At 48.0% G+C, this 15,416-nt stretch overlaps 1 protein-coding gene across 6 annotated transcripts in view; it reads left to right on the forward strand.

Annotated features, from left to right (window-relative positions):
- TTLL5 (tubulin tyrosine ligase like 5) overlaps window positions 1-15,416 on the forward strand; it is a 1,026,293-nt gene that overhangs the window by 27,703 nt on the left and 983,174 nt on the right. For all 6 annotated transcript variants that reach the window (XM_078659928.1, XM_078659931.1, XM_078659927.1 and 3 more), the window contains exon 2: window positions 8,772-8,878. The gene's annotated coding sequence lies outside the window, so the exon portion shown is untranslated. The remainder of the gene's footprint in view (window positions 1-8,771; window positions 8,879-15,416) is intronic.

Below are 15,416 nucleotides of genomic sequence, written 5' to 3' on the forward strand. Positions count from 1 at the left end.
TACTCCCTGTTGTACCCGGCTCGTCTGCGAGTGGCATACAAGGCACTTACCCAAGTCCCCGGAGGAGGTGTTCCAATGGCTTGAGGAGACGGTGCGGCTTAAAACCCACACTCCACCCAGGATCGACTGACTCATCTTCCAGTGAACCTGGACGTGGTCCCCTGGGGGAAGGTGGCGGACAGCAACATCGATCACACTCCAAGAAGAGGTCCAAGACTCGCAGCAAATCCAATTGGAGACTCCCTGTAGATCAGCCGACTTCACCACGTCCTAAATGATGTAGCTCCGAGAACTGTAACTGTTCATGCCATGTGTCACTTACATTCTGTTGCAGGCTTGTATCATCTAAAGAGTCCCTGACATTCCGTTGTTTGTTTCTCTATGGGCAGGGGACTCTTACATGAGATCCATTGGCTGCTCCTTGCCGCTAACCCCTGTTGGGGTCTTGGCCTGTATCATGCCGTGAAAGATACTTCCACTTTCGTGATGTATGGGGGGGATTGTTAGGGATTTCATGTGGGATTATTCGTTGCCTTTTGTTAATGCCACTGTGCCCTCTGCTAGGCTCGATTTTGGGATTGTCACTGTCGCTCAACTTGCCACCTCCATATTCACATGCCACTGCCAGTCATGCCGCAGGATTTAGCAGGGGTCAGGGGTAGAGAGCTTCGAATCTTTAGCTGGATTACAAAAGGCCTGCTCAATAAGATCAGACGGGGAGCTGTGCTGCGCGAAGCTAAGCGTCACAGGGCGAACATTCTTTTCCTGCAGGAGACCCACTTAGCGGGTACTAAGATACCTTGTTTGGGGAGGTTTGGATTTGCACATACCTTTCATGCTGTAGTCACTAGAGGCTCGCGGGGGGGGGGGGGTTGCAATCCTTGTACACCGCAGTGTCGGACATGGTCGGACCCGCGGGTAGATTCATTGTGATATATGGGACACTGTATGGGGAACCTATTGTCCTGGGTAGTGTCTATCCCCCTCCCCCCCTTCGTGGTCTCTTGTGGAAAAATTGACGACACTCTGGGCTGAACTTCCTTCAGGTTTGACCCTGGTTGAGGGAGACTGGAACAATGTTATGTCCCCGTCCCAGGATAGGTGGCGTGCCATCGCTCGAGTAGCAGGAACCCAGGGCACTAAAGTATTACCCCTAGTTCAGGGCTTGGGATGGGTTGACTTGTGGAGGACCCTGCACCCCACTACATGTGCATACACACATTTCTCCGGAGCCCACGAGTCCTTCTCACGCCTAGACTACCTTTTCCTCTCAGGGGCACACACCAATAGATTGCTCACGACTGACATTCTCCCCAGGGGCTTATCGGACCATTCACCGGTGCTACTCATCTTATCTCTGGATCCCAGGCGCTCCCAGTTTCGGTAACGCTTGTCGCCGTGGCTGCTACGCGACGATAAATATAGAGCACATATTCATACAGCTCTTGCGGACTATCTTTTATCAAACTCAGGCACCATAGAATCTCCAGTCATTCTATGGGAGGCGATGAAGCCCACTCTCAGGGGAGCAGATATTGCCTTTTGCACTGCGAAACGCCGACAGCGGCGTGACAAATTAATACAATTTGAGGCCCAGTTGCTTGAACTGGAATGTGCGAGTAGGGGCTCGGAGGGAAGCGTCACGCGCAGACAACTGTCAAATGTACAGCAGACATATGCCAGGGAACTCCAAGACGAAGCCAGGCTATGCTGGCTTGCCACTCGTAGCCGGATCTCCCAGTGGGGGGACAAATCCAATGCATTGTTGCATTGTCTGTGTCAACAGGCGCTGCGCCCTCAGACGCTCCTGTGCATACACGGTCCCGACGAGACCGCTCTTACGGACCCGTCTGCCATTGCTGACTACTTCGCCTCCTATTTTGCAGACTTGTACGCTCCTCATGAAGCTCTGCCGCGGCACTCGTTCAGAAATTTATCGATGATTTTCCCCTTCGGGCCTTATTGGATAAGGTGCGGGACACGTTGGATGCTCCCTTGTCAATTGAATAACTACTGACTGCACTGCTTGGTATGCGGGTGGGAAAGGCGCCAGGCCCGAATGGCTTCCTGTGTGAGTTCTTCCAGAAATATCATTTGCAACTGTTCAAACCTCACCTAGCGGTTCTCGAGGCTTCAGCGGAGAGGGGTGGTCTCCCACCGGATTGGCGGCATGCCCAAATTGTTGTGTTTTTGAAGCCGGGCCACCCTCCGGAACGATATTCGTCCTACAGTTTGATCTCCCTACTCAATGTGGAAGCCAAACTTCTGGCCAACAACCTGGTCCCACACATTACGGATGTGGTCCACCCGGGCCAGGCAGGCTTTATGCCTGGTCGTGCTATGCGGCATAACATCAGATGTGCACATAATGCTATAGCCGCAGTTGATATACTTGGGGGCCCGCCGCGCTCCTCCTGGCAGACATGAATAAGGCCTTTGATTCCCTTAGCTGGACATATCTCTTCACCTTGCTCGGCCCTCTAAACATTGGCCCCCGGCTACTGAATCTTATTCGCCTCCTATATACAGACATCACTGCTTCAGTCCGAGTGACCGACTCGGCTTCCTGATGCTTTCCGATCAGGCAGGGAATGCGCCAGGGCTGTCCACTCTCCCCTTACCTTTTTGCACTCGCCTCGGAGCCATTGGTGGCCTGGATTCAGGTAGACGTGCAGATGCGCGGCTTCGAATGGGAGCCGGGGTTTCCGATCGCATTGCGCTCTATGCAGACGACATTTTGTTTTTTCTCAAAAATCTCGACCGGACTGGTCCACACCTTCTTCGCATTATGCAGATCTTTGGCGATAACTCCGGCTTCTACATGAATTGAGGAAAATCATTTCTTTGGCCGCTGCGAGATGGGGAACGACTGGTCACGAGAGGTAGCGGTGGTCCCAGACTGCTTTAAGTATTTGGGCGTCTTTCTCGCGGCATCTCAGACATTGGCGTGGACCAAGAACCTCTCCCCCCTGTGGATACAGGTGAGTGACCAGACGTGCGTGTGGTCTCACATGCCTCTTTGGCATTTTAAAATGGTTTCCCTACCCCGTCTTCTTTATCAATTGCAGAATCACCCCTATCCAATCAAGCAGACGTGGTTTCGCCAATGAAATGCTATTCTTGCCCGTTTTCTCTAGGGGGTGCTTTGCGTGTGGCACTGAGGACCTGCTTCCAGTCTACTTACTCTGGTGGAGTGGCTACCCCAGACGTTCACGTAAACTACATGGTTTCACACCTCCTCGTCCTCAATGACTGGTGGTGCGGTAATCGCGGAGACCCGGCGTACGCCGTGGAGCATTGGCTGATGGGAGACAATGTTCTCCACATGGTTCTCTATTCAGCGGCGCTGATTAAAGAGTTGCCACCTGCCACCGTCACGATCTTCAAGATCTGGAAGTCTGCGCTTCGCCAGATGGGTTGGTGGGGGAGACTCACCAGGGAAACTCCATTGTGGATCAATGGACAGCTGCCACAGCTGGCACGATTGCCAGTCTTCCGGCGCTGGGGAGCCATTGGGATGGACACAGTGGGGGCAGTTGTGCGTGGTTGCACCCTCAAGTCCTTCTTTGACATACAAACGGAGTATGATATGCCCGCATGCAATTCTACCGCTATCTACAATTCAGGCATGCTTTCACCCCATACATTTCCCGTCTAACAGAGATACCTGAATTTAACCCAGTTGAGGCAAAAGTCTTCATGGGGGAATTGGGAGACCATAAGATAACCAAAATATACCGTACACTTATCAACAACACGCCTACCACTGTACATAAAACTAGAGAGGCATGGCAGTCCCCTCGTAGTGCAGTAATCGCGGCCCGCATGCGTCTTATCCAGTTGAAGTATTTGTATAGAGCCTATTATACCAGGCACAGGTTGTGGCGTGCTGGGCTAATTGTATCCCTGCATTGTTTACGCCGGGGGTCTATGGATGGTACCTTTCTGCACACCGTGTGGTCCTACCCTGTACTGTCGAGGTTCTGGAGGGGGGTGTTTGCATGTTTAGCTGAGGTTTTGGGGTGGGACGTCCCCTCTTTTCCGAGGCTGGCCATGCTACATACTACAGAGGATCTTGGTGGCAATAGGTACAAGCGCCACCTCCTATTTCTAGGCCTCACATTGGCGAAGAGGGACATTGCCCGCGCTTGGAAGGATGAATCCCTACCGTTGATCTGGGTATGGAAAAAGGGTCTAGACTTTTGGATGGGCCTGAAAATGGCGGTTTTCGAAGCAAGGGGGTGCCCTCGGAACAACTACAAGATCTGGAAAAGGTGAGCAGACTATAGGGGACTATATCTGGAGCATCCTCCCCCATCTGATACAGTAGAACCATGGTTCTGAATCCAGTGGTCTGGAACATGCATAATACACATGGTGGATGTGACTATGGGCGGCAAAGACTCTCCCTATATATGAGACGTTTCTACTTGTCAAGCAGAGGCAGTTTGGCACAGTTGTCTGTTTTTCTGTGATTATCTCTCCTTGCAATTTATTTTTTGTATGACCAATATCATGTAATTGTTGAAAATGTTGATATCCATATTTGTCATCCTCTATGCATACTTTGGGTGTCCTGTGAGGCATTCTCTTTGTCTTGGCTGTCAACAATAAAATTATGATGTGAAAATAAAACCCTGCAAGCTGTAATCGAACATGCTTTCTTAAGATTTTGTCTCCTTTATATCCCCCAAAGCAGTTTGAGGGTTCTTGGAATATCACCCACTCAGGTCCTACCTGCAGGAAGTGCAAAGATTTCAATGAAACCCTAGAGCACATTATATGTCTTTGTTCAGGCCTGAGAGACATGAGAACGCAATACTTATTACCACCCTTTATGAAGCTTTGACTTAGAACTATAAAATAAGCCACAAGGGCATGTTAGTTTGTTTGGAGGGTATTAGAGAAAGAGCTAAGAGAAACTTATTTCAGGAAAGATTCCCTCAACTGAAGACAAAAACTGAATCTGAAGCCATCACGTTTCGTGTCTTAATAATTGTCACTTAATCAGGGCAAGAGAAAACAACCTTTGCCTTAACCGAGCTCTCATGCTTTGCCACTTGGTGTTTCTTTGTCAGGATTATCAGGCATCAAGGTATCAGCACTTGCATTTTAATTTGCACATTGTACCCAAAATTAGACGACCGACGACCGACTTCTCATAGAATATAGAACAACGAGTGATCTAATATTGGATATCAATTCAATTAAATGTATTTATTCTTTCCGCTTTCAGCCATACAATGGGTAAAAACATCAAATAATAAATACATCAGTACCTAATACATAAATATATCAAAAATATATCAAAGGGCAGAAGCCATCTCCTATGTACTAGGTCATATTTTGTGCAAAACAGCAAAAAGCGCAATAGGTTATCCCCCCCCCCCCCGAACTTACAATCACGTATATTCATCACCTGAGGTGAACCTGGAGCATCGATTAGGTATTCATTGGTATTCCCTGGTTGGCAAGATACCCAACCTAAATTTAACATATAGTGTAAATTTGTGTTCAGGGTAGATCGAACCTAGGTAAAACATATTGGGAGGGCTGTGGTTACTGCTAAATACTTTCCCCGTATAGATAGCTTCAGCTACTCCGAGGCGTAATACCGACACCGGAGAGGCCGGACTTGGCCCGGGGAATTCCTGTTCTGCATCCAGTGTTATTGCCTGGAGCTTCAACCCTGTACATCTTCTATATTACTTTAATTCGCCTAAAAATCTTGATCATAGGCCGGACTCGGCCCTGTGAATTTCCTCTGCGCCGGGTGTACCTATCTGGAGCGCCCCGTTGTGTAACAATTCTACATTACCGTTACAATACTCGCCTTATTATAAGCCCTGATGGAGTTCTCCATGTGAGAACGAAACGCGTTGGCTAAGTTTAATGCTCCTATATCGTTTGAACTAATCGATTAAAAATAAAGACTTTTGGAAACCATATACCGACTCTCTGGACTTCATTACCTGACTTTCCCTACTGTTACACAGACAAGGAATATTAAATGCCACCCCTCTGGAGTCCACGCTTTCCCTACTGTTGCACAGACCTTAGTGGAAATAGTAAACTAAATCCCTCAGAAGTCCAACACTTTCCCTATTGTTGCACACACTGCAGCGGGAATAGTACATTTAACCAGTGTGAAGAACACAGCTTTCTCTACTGTTGCACACACTGGAGTGGGAATAGTAAATCTTACTCCTCTGAAGTCCAGCGCTTTCCCTACTTTTGCACAGACTGTAGTTGGAATAGTAAATCTTACTCATCCGAAGTCCAATGCTTTCCCCCATGTTGCACAGACTGGAGTGAGAATAGTATATCTATTATTCCCAGACTTCGATACTTTAAAAAAATATTGTTCAAAAATATATATATTATTATTTGTTTATTTGCTTCATTTTATATATATATATATATATATATATATATATATATATATATATATATATATATGTGTGTTTGTGAACACACATTTTTAAATCTTTTTAGTAACTGGCTTTTTTTGTATTTTACATGTAAATAATATGGCATATATATGTATATGTGTGTATATATATATATATATGTATGTATATATATGTGTATATATATATGTATGTATATATATATATATATATAATATATATATATATATATATATATATATATATACATATATACATACATACATACGCCATGGCCTGCCCGATTTTGAACCGATGATGTGGACCGTGAAAACGAGAGGGACAGGCAGGTAACGCCAAAGACCGACTTTGGCTTGGACCTTGGGGAGCCTCGAAAATGGGTTTCTTAGGGCGCAACGGACCTTACATCTTCAAAATAAGGACAATTTAAATAAATCATTTCTGTGCATTACCCAATGGAGGGTTGAAAGCAAAAATAAAGTAAACCACGAGTACCAAGAGACATTGCGGCCACTGTGGGCGTGCCAACGGGGACGAACGTTTCAAAATGAGCGCAAATCTCGTGGGTTCAATAATCTGTACAACAGAAACCTATCGGCGCACCTTTGAAAAAGTTACAGGAAGTAACGAAACATGTCAGGACTGCCGAATTGAAATTTCGAATAAAAGATGCAAGCTCCGTTGTCTGGTGTGCGGCTAAATTCTTTCTGTGAGGAAGATTGGGGATAATATGTATGTATGTATGTACATATATATGTATGTATATATGTTGTTATCCTGGCCCCATCCCCCTATCTTTGGTTCAACAGTTTCTTTCCGTCCCCGACGAGTGAACTGTATTGAATAACATTTTGCACAAAATGAAAAATAATTTTGAGTAATCTCGACTGTAGTATCCTGGTTTGTGTCCCTTTCCTCCTGATGAACACTTTGGGACCGATTCCAATGCGGTTAGGAAATCTTCCTGACCGAATGGGTCTGAGAATGTTTTCCGACCGAGTCAGATCAGGAGAGTCCGACCGACTGAGTGCGTTGCATCAGGTTGCTTCCAGATACGATTCGGTCGGACTCCCATTGACTTTAATGGGAGCCTATGTTCCTACCAAATTCATAGGCTCCCATTGAAAAAAGGGGGAAAATAGGGCATCCTGTGGCGGGGACACCCTGGTGCCTGCCACACTATGCATGGCTGGTAAGGGGGGAGGGACCCATGGGTACCCTACCTAGCCCGAATGGGAAAGCTCCGGGTGCAGGGGGGCCCGCTACGGGCCCCCAAAGTCTGATTCCAACTGCCGATTTGGGTCAGACGGCACGGAAAGGCTGTCCGAATCCAGCATCGTAATCGTTCGTTTGGAAACAGGGCCCGTAGAGACGTACAATTCTGCTCCATATGGCTCGGTTATTCCAAATGCCGTCAGGTTGAGATTGGGATACTCCTAACTCGCATCGTACTCGGTCGGTTGGAAACCTATCCAAGTCGGTCGGGAAGACACGTTCCCGATTCGGTCGGGTCAAATGCCGTTAGGAGGCCTTCCTAACCGCATCGGAATCAGGCCCTTCGTGTTTATCCTCAATCCTTTGTAGGTGTGTGCTATATAAAGATATATATTTCCAGGACCAGACTCCCCTCACTCAATCCGGGTTGTCCAAGTAGTAAGTGGTACAATCTGTTATACTTCAATAATCTGTTTTATTTTTTTATCATACAAAGTGCATTGAGCAGCACAAATTAGCCTACGCGTTTTGGCCGTAGCCTTCCACAGGGCCATATCGACGTGCATATAGAGTACCTATTTAAAGGGAACCCCCCGCACCCCCAAATCAAACCATCACCATATTTAAAAACACATTTGCATTTGTTAAGAACTCAACCTTTCAATGACATAGTTATGCATTCGAGAATTCACAACGTTATTCTTCAGGACATATTGTGTATATACACACTGAAATTATGATGTAGTTAAAAGGATAGACAGGATTGCTTACTATGGCTGATTTACGTAAAGTACTTGTTCAAAATAAAAAAAACTGTATCCTTTCTTAGCCAACGATCGCCATCTTTTTTTATACCTCTTTTTCATCAACTTTATCATGTACGGATTTGATCCAACTTCCCATGTTTTCACTTTTCCTTGCGTTTCCTTTTTTGTGTGTGTTTTTTTTGGGTTTACTAGATTAAGGTGAAGTACCTAACAAAATCAAAATGATTATGTCTTGTATAAACTGAAGATTTCCACCTTAGTTATACTTATCACCTTGTATTATACACCAATTTTTATTGTGTCCTGCTTAACACTCCAAACCTTTCAAAAGATTTGGCAATTTCATCAATTTGTGACTGAGGTTTCTATCTACTTACAGTATCAATCATTCAAGACGATCAACTGTTTCAAATTTCTCCATATCTCCCTCTCCTGGAAAGACTCTTCTCAGTCCTTTTCTCAGGGAGACCCATCTTGTCGGCCAAGGTAAGAAAGAACCCCATACTAACTGGATTCTTTGCTGTCTCTCTTGAACTTGCCACCATACAAAATACATTCATTTGCCATTCTCCACACCTGTTCTTAAAAATGTCAAAGTAACATTCCTCACTAGTACTATAATCACAATGTGCAGATGATCTATAGTCGATGGATATATGATTCCTGATTTAAATAATTCAATTAAAGTGCAATGTGCAGTTTCTCCAATCAATGTTCACCGTATAATCTTATCACCAAAAATTATTACAAGATAATTATAGATCTAAATATTTATCTTCTATGTAAATATTGACTGGTTTGTAAACATTTCATAATCTAAAGTCATCACTGTCACCTCAATTGTAATTAAATCAACATCCATTTGTTCATATAAAGTGCAAATCACGAAATCCCAGTTCATCAAATCGTTTACGCTTTTCTCATTTTGACTATAAACATTATACCCATTGAAAATAAAGTTGCTTTGTAAATATTGACTTATCTGTGACCATTCTTACGCCTTTCCTTCATTATATATAATATCTCTCTTTCATATTGTGAGCCCAGTGCAATGTCTCTGTAAACTTTAACTTGTCGGTATTAAAAATAAAGTCCAATTAATTTGTAAACATTGACTCATCTTGTCCCCGTCCTTAATCTTTTCTTCATTAAAAAAGGAGGAGAGAACTCTAGGTAGTTCTCAAGTTTAGGTGGAAAGCAGCTCCTGTTAGAGCACTTAACACCAGCGACACTCTAGATCTGCTCACCTCAAATGTCTGTTTTTCTATCAGTCTTTTAGCATAGGATTAGCAAAGCGCCATCCACGCCGAGATAGAAAAGGACAAAGTCTTTTGCCATTTCTACAGCAAAGTCTTTAAGCATAGGACTAGCACAGTGCTGTCCTTGCCGAGCTGTAAAATGACAAAAGCCATTTATGACTCCAGGCACAGTATTACAGCTTTGAAATGGTAAAATACCAACTCAAGCCAACCTGAAATGAATAAAAGCAACCACTGACACAGTGCTTCGCTCTAATTAGAGCTCTTCAGAGAGGTATAGCTTTGTCCAGACACAAGGGAGCACCCTGTATAAGTCAAAACAAAACCCTTTCAGGCATAGATTGACGCATAAATTATGCAAAAAAGGAGAGAACTCTGGGTAGTTCTCAAGTTTAGGTGGAAAGCAGCTCCTGTTAGAGCACTCTCAACACCGACGACACTCTAGATCTGCTCACCTCAAATGTCTGTTTTTCTATCATAGTCTTTTAGCATAGGATTTATAACATAGATATAGATATATAGCATAGCTATATATATATATATATATATATATATATATATATATATATATATATATATATATATATATATATTCCATGATCCCACAGTAAAACCACGCCGGATCAAACAACAGGCGCCGGGTCAAACGACAGGCACAGACTCCTTTGAAGATGCGAAAAGATGAAGTTTAATTCTACTGCATGTCAAGATGACGCGTTTCGACCGCAAGCCTGCGGATTTGCTCACATAGTACGCTACAGTAAATGACGGGGTTTATATACACATAGAGGACTGGTAGTGACTCTTTCATTATTACAAAACAAACGTTTAACATTAGTGACCTGGGGCTCACTACATGCTGAAAAATAGGTGAGTCATCCATGCGGGATGACAGCGTGCAGGGCCGCGAAGCAGTGAGACAGCGGACGTGGAGACGAGACTGGAATGACGATGCTAAAACTTGCCCAACATTTCTCAATTGGTTATGTACAATGTGACAACATAAATAAATAAATAATACGTGCCAAATTAAATTTATAATATACTCCGTGGAACCTAATAGCAAAGAGATATACCACATCTAATATATACATATGATTGATTGAGATTCCTCGATGAAGTACATTGATGTGTACTCAACACAGGTATTGCGTAACCACTGCAAGTCATATGGTAAACAGACTCGGGAGGAGTAGGAATGCCGTGTGGAGACAAGTGTCGGCACGAATACGGAAGTATATGCGGATAATACATGCACAGGTAACAAGGGTCAAAACTGCTTGGCCCACAAAGAAAGCTAGTGAAATGAATGGGAAGAACCAGAGGGCTTAAGTATAGCGGGAAGTCGATAACCATGAACATACTCTCTGCACAAATGCGCAAAGTCCTGTCAGCCATATAAGAACAAGAACACAGTGGCTAAAGATGGTGGCGAAGGCGAACCACTAGATGGACGGTCACTACCAAACAAGTGATCTATAGGGTTAATAGAGAGGTTTTCGGGTAGGGAGGGAAAGTGCTGGAGTGTCGTTTGCGTGCAGAAAAATAGTGCTACACTGGTAGTAATAGGAATCTGACTATCAGTTCCTAGTTGCGTGTTTGAGTGACAATTACGTGATTAAAAACAATCAAAGATTGAACATTGGGATGGGGGAAACGGCCTTTACAACGAAGCCGTTTCCCCGAAATCTTTAACCACGCATGCAGTACAACGCATGCGTGGTTACAACTAATGCCTTTACCACGCATACCTTTACTACGATGTTTGTAGTAAAGGCATATGTGGTAAAGGTAAAAAGAAAAAAAGGGGGGCTTGGGGGGGTCTCCCCCCCAAATAAAACAACTCACCATAAGTCACGTCGGCGTCAGCGTCGTTTAAGAGAAATCGGAAAAAATGCCGTTTTCTCTTAACGACGTATGACGTCACCACGCAATTATTCGAGGAAAAGTTTATCCGTGGTAAACGAATTCCGTTGTAACGCATGCGTGGTAAAGGCATGCGTTGCAACGGAATTCGTTGTATCATCATATTTGGGATGGCCGTGGCTTAGGAGCCGAACATGACGGTCGCATCTTCCTTGAGCTCCGCTGTTCACTCCTTCTAAGGGCCATAATCCTGCAACATCCTTGACCCCAGCCACTATTCCCGGGGGTCTCTTGCCGTGGTACCCACTGAGACCCTGCAGGCAAAGTTTGGCGCGACGGAAGGCTGAGAACACCGCGACCGGCTCCCCGATCGGCAGTAGCCGTGCATGAGGCTGAGGGCGGAGTAGGCGATTCCGCGGCTGCGGCATGCCTTCCTCGCTGCCGAGACAGCGGCCGAGAGAAGGCCTTGCCCAGTGCAGTCCCTTAGATCACAGGTACCGAAGCATCACCGAAGTGGAGCAGCCACGCATGGACCGAGCGGAGGGGCAGATGGCCGGAGTTGCCACCGCGGTGCCCCTCCCCCACCTCCTTAGACGCTGGCACTGACTAGGCCTGCGCTACAATCGGGCGGGGCTCAGTCTGAGGCCTCTGGCTCTTGACCCTGCACACTGCCTGGCCTGGTCGACTGAGGGGACCGCCTATCCGGCTGGGAGCTGTGGGGCCCCCCTATATGGCGCTGCCTGCCCGTGGGGACGTCATGGGGCCCAGACCGGGAGCGGCCTGCGTCCACCCTGTGTCATCCAGCCAAAGAGGCTGCTGCAGCGGTGTGGTGGTCGCCGGAGACTCAGCGGCGAGCCGGTGAGTGGCCTGCCCTACGTCCGGCTCATGCGGTGCTGCGCCCAGTAGCTGCATTCCTTACGGGAGAGATCGGCCGGGAGGCCGGGGACTCTGAGACTGCCAGATTTGCGGTACACAAGGGTGGCTGGGCTGCACCGTCAGTGCTTGGCCCCCTCCTTGCGCCGGGAGCCGCCCTGTAACATCCGGGACGCTCTGGTGACGGCCCCTTCTAGTTTGTGGAGCCATCGAAGAGTGGATCCTGTAAGTTCACTGAGGGCCTCTGTTTGCCGGGCCGCGGTGGACGCCGAGGTGGAGCCCTGCAATTGGGTCCACTGTGGGGCGTGTAGTGGGCGAGGTCAGGGCCTCGCGCGCAGCGCTAAATCATAAGAATGGGACACACACACTTGGTTGTAGGGTATGCCGGAAAGACCCCGAGCGGTTTTCCACGCTTTTAATATATACCTCGGGGCGTGCCCGTCCCGAGGGTGAAGGCGTGCGTGTGTGTGTGTAGCAACAATGTAGGTGAGAGGCCGGGTGGCTCTCTACATCCCTCCTTCAATTTAGTTCACATGTAAACTGTCCAAACACAATGGCTAAGGGGAAGTGCACATAAAGTCTCGGAGTCTTTGGCTTGGCCCAGGATTGGGCCGCAGGTGGTATCTGTGGTTGGACCGGGCAGGAGACTCAACAGCCCCGGCCGGGGTGGTTGTTTCATCTCGGGAGGAAGAAGTGCACCCAGTTGTTTCACTGCGGGGCACACCAAGGTGACGCCGGTCTTCTCCTGGCTGGTCACGGCTCGGGAGGGGCACGGAGTTTTGGGCCCCCGTTCTTCCATCACCCGGACCATCTGCGCCGACATCGATGGTTTCGTCGGCCTCCTGGGGAGTGCCATCCGGCACTCCTATTCGTTTGAAACAAGATACATTCCGTGTGACAGTCTGTTGGCCGAGGCGGGCCGTCACCATTGTTCCTTGAATTTTCTCCACGACCCATCGCTCTGGTTCGATTGGGGTTCTAAATTTCCACCCAGGGTGCCGATCTTGTACCACAACGATGTCTCCTTCTTGCAACCCTGGGTGTCGCATGTCTCTTTTCGCTTGCTTTCTGGTTCGTGATCGTTCTCCTTGCCTGGATGGCATCACCATCTCTCTCTTCCGGGGTCCATGTAGAGGACGCAGGGATGTTGCCTCTTGGTGCTCTTTTGAACAGGACATGCGCCGGTGCGCAGTGGCTGGTGCTATGCGGGGTCTGTCGGTATGCACTCAGGAATTGGTCTAACGCAGCTTCCGGGTCTTTGCCATCGTTGACGGCGATGCGGAGCGCCCTGTTGAGAGTCCGCATGAGCCTTTCCACTTCGCCGTTTGCTTGCGGCCACAACGGTGTGATCTTGCGGTGTTTTATCCCTAGGCCCTCCAGGTATGTTTGGAACTCTCGCCCTTGAAAAGGGGGTCCGTTGTCCGACTTCACCTCCTCCGGGAGTCCCATAGTGGCAAAGACGTGGTCCAACGCTTTCTTGACTGGTCCAAATGCTGTGGAGGAGAGTAGTTCCACGACAGGGAATTTTGAAAAAGAATCCACGACGACCAGCGTGTGTCGACCATCTGGGAAGCTCCCAAAGTCTATGCTCAGCTGGGTCCAGGGTGTTGTCGCCGCTTCTTCAGTGATGACTGGGGCTGGGGCCGGATCTGACCCCGTGATGGTGCAGGCATGACAAGAGCGCACCATCTCATCCACCATGCGATCCATGGCCGGGAACCATACTTTGCTGCGTAGTCTGGCCTTCGTCTTAGCTGTTCCTTGGTGGCCCGTGTGAGCGATCACGAGGGTCTGTTGTTGGAGGCTTGCTGGCACCACAATGAGATGCCCTCTCAGTATAATGCCTTCATCGCCGACGCTCAATTCATGGCGGATCTGCCATAGCTGTTGTCGGGCATGGCTAATCTCCGGACGAAGTCCTTGAGCTCCTTCCAGAAACCTTGTCCAGCTTCCAGTGTCCAGGGCATTCTTGACGCGGGTCAGAGTCTCATCTTCAGCGGTGGCTCTTCCAATCTCCTGCAGGGTGAGGGTCTCCGGGCAGGCAGCCACGGACACCATGTGGACGAATTCCTCCACCAATGGACTATCCGCCAGTGGGATCGCTTTTCTGGTGACATCCGGATGCCTGGACAGATAGTCCGCTGGATTATGGGCGCCGGGCCGGAAGACTAGGGTGAAGTTGTAGCCTTGTAGCTGGACGGCCCATCGTTCAATCCGTGGTGGGGCAAGCCTGGAGGACCCGGTGAACAGGGGCAGGAGTGGCTTGTGGTCGGTCACAATGGTGAAGGGTTGGCCGCAGAGATACAAGTGAAAATGTTGGCAGGCCCACTTGATGGCTAGCGCCTCTCGCTTGATTTGAGCATATCGCGTTTCAGTGTCCGTGAGAGCCTTGCTCGCGTATGCGACAGGTTTTCAGTCATTCTGGCCATATTCCTGCAGTAGAACAGCGCCGAGGCCTACGGGGCTGGCGTCCACGACCAATTCGGTCTTCCTGCGTGGCTGGAAGTAAGCCATCGTGGCCTTGTCCAGAAGGCTCGCTTTGATTTCCTGGAAGGCTTGGTTTGCTGCGCCAGTCCATTCCCAGTCATGGTCCTGTCTAGTGAGTGCGCGGAGGGGCTCGGCCAGGTCGGCTAAGTTGGGTATAAATCGGCCACAGTACGTGGCCATCCTGAGGAAGCTTCTCACCTCGGTGGGGTTTCTGGGCGTGCTGGCATTCTGGATAGCTTCCGCCTTCTTTGGGTCAACTCGGAGCCCTTCGCGTGTGAATCGGTAGCCGAAGAAGTCCCCCGCTTCTTGGTAGAACGAGCACTTTTCCCTGTGGAGGGTTAGTCCGTGTTCCTGTAACCTTTGTAGGGTGGCCCTCAGATGTGCATGGTGTTCCTCCAGCGTGTTCGAGTAGATCAGAATGTCGTCGCTCAAGTTGATGACCCCACTCAGCCCGGACAGGACTTCCTTTATTGCATTCTGAAACACTTCGGCCGCCGATGACACGCCAAAGCTTAACCTCTTGTATCTCCGTAGCCCGA

The sequence above is a fragment of the Lissotriton helveticus genome, chromosome 9 (assembly GCF_964261635.1).
Source record: "Lissotriton helveticus chromosome 9, aLisHel1.1, whole genome shotgun sequence".
Taxonomy (NCBI): domain Eukaryota; kingdom Metazoa; phylum Chordata; class Amphibia; order Caudata; family Salamandridae; genus Lissotriton; species Lissotriton helveticus.